The sequence below is a fragment of the Apium graveolens genome, chromosome 6 (assembly GCF_009905375.1).
Source record: "Apium graveolens cultivar Ventura chromosome 6, ASM990537v1, whole genome shotgun sequence".
NCBI lineage: Eukaryota > Viridiplantae > Streptophyta > Magnoliopsida > Apiales > Apiaceae > Apium > Apium graveolens.
The window spans coordinates 20,095,892-20,104,501 of record NC_133652.1 but is presented as its reverse complement, the minus strand read 5'-3'; positions in this window follow the sequence as shown (position 1 = coordinate 20,104,501).

Below are 8,610 nucleotides of genomic sequence, written 5' to 3'. Positions count from 1 at the left end.
AATCGAGGTACTTCAGTTTTATATCAGAATTGAAAACTGTTCCCACTCACAAATTATTATTACCACGAACCCAATATTCTGAATAAATAAAACTGTTGTGAAATGACCAACAAATAAATCAAGTAAAAATACCACCACGTCAGCATCAGAACTTGACTATTATCAGAATTTAAAGGTCATCAGAATATTGTGTCATCTTCAACAGAAAACCTGTTGCTCCAAAAACTTTTTCTCAAATCAACAGAATTTAATCAAAACATTCATCAGTAGATAAAATTAAAATCGATGAAGTAAAGATTAATAAATTTGCTCAAGCAGATAATTTGAGAAACACAGAACAAGTCTTGCAAGTAAAAGAAATTTCATTGATATATTAGAGGAATACATTTCATGAATTTAGCAATTAAATGCAAACATTATAAGATAGTCCTATGCTACAATACTTAACATCAACAGCCTTAGTCCTAGCCTAAAAAGATCTAGTCAACTAATTCCTCCTGCTGTTGATGAAAAGCACTGCAAGACGGATAATCCGTTCTTGCTGAAGAAGATCAGCTCTTCTCTCTTCCTCCAGTCGGTCAAGATGAAGCTGATAGTCCATGTCGAAGAACAAGAGGTCTGTATGGACCTCCTATGGAACAGAGTACCAAACTTCTTCAGGAATGGCCGTGATATGCCACTCCTGCTGCCATTCAGCACAGCTCAGCTCTATGGTGTAGGTCTCATAGTTCATGAACAGATTGTACAGAACCATGGTTGAATGAGTATATAGAGTGAGTAATAATGAGAGAAAGTGAAAGATGTGATGGTTGGTATGAAGTGTTTGGTTTAAATAACCAAGTGAATACCAAGAGACTCATGGTTCATTGAATGTTGATAGGTAGAAATAACTCTACCTTGACTCCATACACGTAGGAAAAGACAAACAGTCATTGGAAGTGTAAAACAGGGTTTAATGCGCACAAAGAACAAGTAATAATTACTGTGCAAAGGCGCGTTCCACTAACCCTAAGTGAATTGACTGTTAATATCTCACCCGGACATATTCTGATGTAAAACACAACTGTTTTAGATTTTAACCTCACATAAGTCAAGTAAAGAATCAGGATTTATTATCAGAACTTAGACTTATATCAAAAATTCACAGTTATCGGAACATGACTTCTGAACTCGAAAAGTGAATGTTTTATTTCTGTAATTCTTCATACAAATACTGATATGTTTTCATCAGAAATTAATCGTCAGAACTTCCATCAGAACTTGTCCTCAGAATTTATGCAATTGACACATTAACTGTTCATCTATAACAACAGTGATCACCACAGTAATTTTCATCATTCATATGGAGTGTAAGTGTGCATTAAGCGAAATATCAGACAAAGAGTAAAGTCCGATTCACTTCAGTATATCTTAGAAATAAGACATAACTAAGAACTCTGCATAAAATCTGTCATGATTCTGAAGTCTACTTTAGGATAAGGTTATGTATGAGTCCACCTCAACAGTCTTGTGCTAATTTTATGCATCTTTTGAAATTCCTTTTTACAGTGGCTTCTCAGTGTAAGTGAGTCACGACTGCTTATCAGAATTTATGCTGTTTATCAGAGTATTTCTCCAGTAATCAGAGATTGTGAAAAGTCACCAAGAAAATTTCATTTTGCTTTTCTAATGCATATTACTTAATACCAGCAATGCATTTGGGTCGTCCCTTTCATAGTATTTTTCTCTAGATCTCAAAGGAGTACCTGATATTAAATCTTTTCTTTTATTTTCTCTTTTTTTGATATGTGAGGTTTATCAACACTTAGTACATCCATCAGATTTACTAACATCAGAACTTAACAGATAAGAAGCATTATTCTAGTTTTTGACTTAGTAATAAGATACACAAAGTAAACTTTAACTAAGCTCAGTATCAGAATTTGCTTGTGTTAAGAAGGTTCCACATAAACAATTACTTCAGACATGGGATTTGTAGTAAATTAAAGATTACTAAGTCAGCATCTAACACAGTTATCCTCATCGGATTGAATAGTTACAGAAACATCCATATCACTAGCAGAGTTAAGAAATGCACATCAGATAACTACAATCAACACTTAGAACATTTTCATGAAAACACAGAATACACAAAGAGAGTGATATCTGTAAATACTAATCATAATATATGATGCATCAGAACATAAACTAAGCAGATTTAGAGAAAGAACCTGAAATCATTCCAAGTTCATTTACCAATCTAGTAAAAGTAGCTTCACATAGTGGTTTTGTGAAGATATCTGCTAGTTGTTGATCAGTTGGAACAAAATGTAATTCCACAGTACCTTCATCCACATGTTCCCTAATGAAATGGTACCTTATGCTGATGTGCTTGGTCATGGAGTGTTGAACTGGATTACCTGTCATAGCAATAGCACTTTGATTATCACAGTAAATAGGGATTTGAGAATTTTCTAACCCATAATCCAGTAACTGATTCTTCATCCAAAGAATCTGTGCACAACAGCTTCCTGCAGCAATGTATTCTGCCTCTGCAGTTGATGTGGAAATTGACTTTTGTTTCTTGCTAAACCAAGAAACTAATCTGCCTCCAAGAAATTGGCAGCTTCCACTTGTGCTTTTCCTGTCAATTTTGCAACCTGCAAAGTCTGCATCTGAGTAACCTATCAGCTTAAAGTCTGACTCTCTAGGATACCATAATCCTAGATCCACTGTACCCTTAAGGTACTTAAAAATCCTTTTGACAGCTATTAAGTGAGGTTCTCGTGGATCTGCTTGAAATCTTGTACAAAGACAGGTAGCATACATGATATCAGGTCTACTTGCAGTAAGATAGAGTAATGAGCCAATCATACCTCTGTAATCAGTAATATCTACTGATTTACCAGTATCCTTGTCCAATTTAGTTGCTGTGTCCATGGGAGTGGATGCACTTGAACAATCTTGCATTCTAAATTTCTTCAACAAATTTCTGGTGTACTTAGATTGACAGATAAAAGTTCCTTCATCATTCTGCTTGACTTGAAGGCCCAGAAAATAGCTAAGTTCTCCCATCATACTCATCTGATATCTTGACTGCATCAATTTGGCAAATTTCTTGCAAAGTTTGTCATTTGTAGAACCAAAGATGATATCATCAACATATATCTGAACCAGAAGTAAGTCATTTCCATGGTTGAGGTAGAACAGAGTTTTGTCAATAGTTCCTCTGGTGAATCCACTTTCCAGTAAGAACTTAGCCAACATCTCATACCATGCTCTAGGAGCTTGCTTAAGGCCATAGAGTGCTTTATCGAGCCTGTAGACATGATTTGGAAACTTGGGATCTACAAACCCTGGAGGTTGTTCAACATATACTTCTTCCTCCAATTCTCCATTGAGAAAAACACTCTTTACATCCATTTGAAAGACTTTGAACTTCTTGTGAGCAGCATAAGCCAAAAAGATTCTTATGGCTTCTAGTCTAGCAACTGGTGCAAATGTTTCATCATAGTCAATTCCCTCATGTTGAGAGTAGCCTTTTGCAACCAGCCTAGCTTTATTCCTTGTAATTATGCCGTCACTGTCAGTTTTGTTTCTGAAGACCCATTTTGTACCAACAACTGATCTGTTCTTTGGTCTTGATACAAGGGTCCAGACTTTATTTCTTTCAAATTCATTTAACTCTTCCTGCATTGCTTGCACCCAATCAGCATCTTGAAGAGCTTCTTCCACTTTCTTTGGTTCAGTCTGAGAGAGAAAGGAATGATAGAGACATTCATTTGATGTAGTTGTTCTAGTTCTGACACCTGCATCAGGATTTCCAATAATCAAATCAGGTGTATGTGCTTTAGTCCACTTCCTTGCAGATGAAAGTTGATCTCTAGAACTGGATGCTCCCCCATAATCCATGCTGTCTCCATCAGCATTTTCTGATGCTCCCCCTGAAGTTATGCTCTCTGATTTGGATTCTTCAGCATTTGAATTTCCAGAATTATCACAACTTGACTTATCAGAACTTGACGAATTAGAACTTGAAGAGCCTATTCTTGATTCTGATATTTCTTGAGATGTAGTTGAATCTTCAATATGCTCCCCCTACACAGGTGCATCTTCCTTTGGCGTGGTCACCACAGTTTCAATAACATCAGAGTTTAATCCATCAAAGTTTGCAGTATCATGATTTAGACTATCAGAATTTACAGAATCGGAACTTAGGAGTTCATTCTCAAATCTCAGCTGATCATGATCATCGAAATCTTCAAGTCCAGTGATCTTCTTGTCGTCAAAGGAGACATTGATAGATTCCATGACAACCCTTGTTCTTAGATTATAAACTCTGAAGGCTTTTGTGGAAAGTGGATATCCAACAAAGATTCCTTCATCAGCTTTTAGATCAAATTTTGATAGCTGTTCAGGATGAGTCTTAAGAACAAAGCACTTGCATCCAAATACATGAAAATACTTCAGATTTGGCTTCTTTTTCTTCACCATCTCATATGGTATTTTTCCATGCTTGTTGATAAGTGTTGCATTCTGAGTAAAACAAGCAGTCTGCACAGCCTCAGCCCAAAAGTAGGTTGGTAACTTTGCTTCATCAAGCATAGTTCGTGCAGCTTCAACTAGAGTTCTATTCTTTCTTTCAACAACTCCATTTTGTTGTGGAGTTCCAGGAGCAGAAAATTCCTGCTTTATTCCATAGGCTTTGCAGAACTCTTCCATTATCAGATTCTTGAACTCTGTGCCATTATCACTCCTTAAAATTTTCACAGAATCTTTGACCAATTTATCCAGCAGTTTGACATGATCAATCAAGATAGATGAAGTCCCACTTTTTGTGTGCCAGAAATACACCCATGTATATCTGGTGAACTCATCTACTATGACCATAGCATATTTCTTCTTAGCAATAGACATGACATTTACTGGACCAAATAGATCAACATGCAACAGGTGATAAGGCTCAAGAATTGTTGATTCAGTCTTGCTCTTAAAGTAGATTTTCTTTATTTTGCCTTTTGACAAGAATCACAAAGGCCATCAGGAGCAAATACTGACTTTGGCAGACCTCTCACAAGATCTTTCTTGGCAAGCTCATTTATATTGTTGAAATTTAAATGAGAGAGTTTCTTGTGCCAATTCCAGCTTTCTTCAATTGATGCTCTGCCCATCAAACAGATTGCAGAACCATCAGAACTTTTAGAAAGCTTGGCTTCATAAATGTTACCATGCCTGTATCCTTTCAGAACAACTTTGCCTATAGATTTGCTTATTACTTCACAGTGTTCTTCAAAGAAATCAACATGATAACCTCTGTCACAGATTTGACTCACACTCAGCAGATTGTGTTTAAGTCCTGAGACCAGAGCTACTTTTTCAATGATGACATTCCCAATATTTATATTGCCATATCCAAGAGTCTTTCCCATGTTGCCATCTCCATAAGAAATACTTGGGCCAGCTTTCTCCTCAAAGTCTGATAGCAGGGCTTTATTTCCAGTCATATGTCCTGAACATCCACTGTCCAGAACTAGGATGTTTTTCCTGTTGCCCTGCAATCACAAAGACCACTAATGATTAGTTTTAAGGACCCAGACTTGCTTGGATCCTTTGGCCATATTAAGTTTCTTAACATTTACAGCGGATTTAGCATCAGAGTTTATGTTAACATTTGTTTTATCAGAATTTATACTATCATACTTTGTATCAGAACTTATACTAGAAGGAACAAAACTAACTTTCTTCAAAGAAGGTTTTATTTCATAATAATCATAGTACAGACTATGATATTCCTTACAAGTATAGATAGAATGCCATAAACTACCATAATGAAAACAAGGATTTTGTGGCTTATATCTAACAGACTGACTCTTAATTCCTGAAGTTGAGGGTAAGGGGTTTAAGTTCTTATTCTTCCTGCAAAAAGAAGCCAGATGGTTAGAACTTCCACAGTTATGACATGTTTTTCTAGGAGCGTTAGGAACAGGCTTAAAATCATTGCTTTTATTCACACCTTCCTTTCCATTCCTATTTTTCCTAGATGACTTTTCCTTGTTTACATTCTTTACATCTTTCAGCTTATGCTTAAGCTGCTTCTGTGTCATTAAGCCTATGTTAACTTCAGTTGGCTTAACCTGTTTTAGTTTGTCAGAAGTTAATTGTGGCGCCCTCCAAACCTGGGTCAGAAGTTTGGGGTCCACACACACACACCTTATAACAATATTTAATGATAATAATAATATATGCAGTGACCCTACTTACCAACTACCATGGATCGCAATAGGTTAAAGTATGCACACAAGCCAACACACTAATATATTACAAACCGTTCAAATCCCAACTATTCCAAACTCACACTGAGTATTAAACATTATTACAACCTTTTTCAAACTTAAATTATTCAAAAGAAGCCTACTAGCCCAGCTTCCTCAACCTGAACCCCTAGCTCTCGCGCTGGACTGGGGATCCTCGCTACCAACTGGTTCCTTTTTAACTGGAAAGAATATAAACAACATCGCACAAATGAGCTAACTAGCTCAGCAAGTCACAATGACGAAACTGAGAATAATGATCATCAGGTGACTATGATTATGATATCAAGTGAACAATGGATTATGATTTAGAATTGGATAATATACTTTTAATTTAAAAACCAAGGTTAGGCTGCTGATCAGTCACGCACTAACCCCGAGCAAGGCACACATTGGCCTAACTTGACCATTATATGGTCTGACCACGAATCTGGTCCACAATTTTATAAAAACGATCCAATTCTAACATAAGAACAGAATATGCAATAATAAACAATAACCAAAACCATTAACAACAATGAGTGTTTAACAATGAAAGGGTTTGAACCTTTGTAAGGATCAATAGAGTAGTTTAAAAGCTTGAATGCTGGGTAATGAAAGAATTGGATACACAAGAATCAATACTTCAGGGTTTTAAAGATTTGGGCTTTCAGAGCATAGGATACAATGGTTGAATGTACAAGTAATTCTGTTCAGTGTTTGGGATTCTGTTTGCAGGTATTTATGGAATAGTATTGTATACTTAAGGTTCGAGTTTGGGTTTACAATAATCAATGGCTTAGAAAGAATATGGTTCATGGCTCAAGAACAATAATTGAATTCAGGGTTTAGGTTTCTGTGCTTCAAAGCACTTGCCATGTCAACAAGACTATCAAGAATTATAATATCTCGAGAAAGTTCAGAACACTTGCCTGATATTAGCTTACTACTCTGTACTCGTTTCCAATCACAATCATCTTATTCCTCAACTATCTGTTTCCCTTTTCTACGCCTTGCCTCTTCTGCTCACATATCATAAGCATCTATCAATCATCAACTCACAAGATTCTATTCAATGCATACTTTTATCTACCCTTCCTTTTACCCAAATCCGATTAACGGATTGAAATCTACGCAATAACGAAGTAAACACCGCATATATAGACCGATAGTCAAACAACATGTCACGTATAACACATAATACATCACGTAATCAATGTTATATCATTTATAAAGAAGTCTTAGGTCATAAATGTGCTTTCGGGTATTTAAAATAATTTTTAAAACATTTTTCGGAATTAAAACGGGTCATTGGATCAATTTCAGGTTAATAAACAGGGTTCGGTTGGCCAATTCTGGCTCCGAAATAATTTTAGAATAATTATCGAGCCTTGAAAATAATTTAGAATAATATTTTAAAGCTCGAAACTATTTTTCAGAATTTTTAAATCATTTTTAATAATTAAATCTAATTAAATAATTAATTAAAAATTAATTAATAATTAATTAAATCAATTAATCAATTAATTTTCGAATTAATTGACTAATTAATTAATTAAATATTAACTAAAATTAATTAACTAATTAATTCAGATTTATTTGTGAATTAAAAATAATTTTCGGAATTAAAATATTAATTTTTAGAATTTTCAGAAATTAAAAACGAATTTTTAAAATAAAAATAAATGGGAAATATGATTTTTAAACATTTTTAAAACAGGAATCCTATTTTTGCAAAGTCTGGAAACTTCAGGGACCAAACTGCATCGTTCCCAAAACTTCAGGGACCAAACTGTAATTTTTACAGTCCGTCGCCGGAAAATACAGAGGTGGCCGGAGAACACGATTCCGGCTTCCTCACCTTGCCACAAGCTCCAGATCACATCTACACAACACCATGAATACAACCATGCAATCAAAACATTTTAACAATCCCTGAGTTGGCCGGAATTTAGCCGTGAAAATTTCCAGTTTCCGGTGAAGATCGGAAAACTTCAAATCACAACTCCCTTCTCTACAGACCTCGTTGGTTCATGAAACTTATACGACTGGATTGCAAATTTCACAGAGAACACAATCCACTATAACACAACTTCAATCTATCACAGAATAAGAAACCCCCAAATTTCAATTAAGAACATTCATACGGGTTATAAACCCTAATTTTAAAATTCGAAAATCAAACTCAAATTTGAACATGTTACTGAACTCCAAATCAGACGTATGACATATGAAAATCATCAGGAAAACAAGTTCTACAACATGCAATCATCAAATCATACAAACAATCATCCGAACAAAAATTCATATTTTTAATAAAATAAATTCGAAAATAATTAAA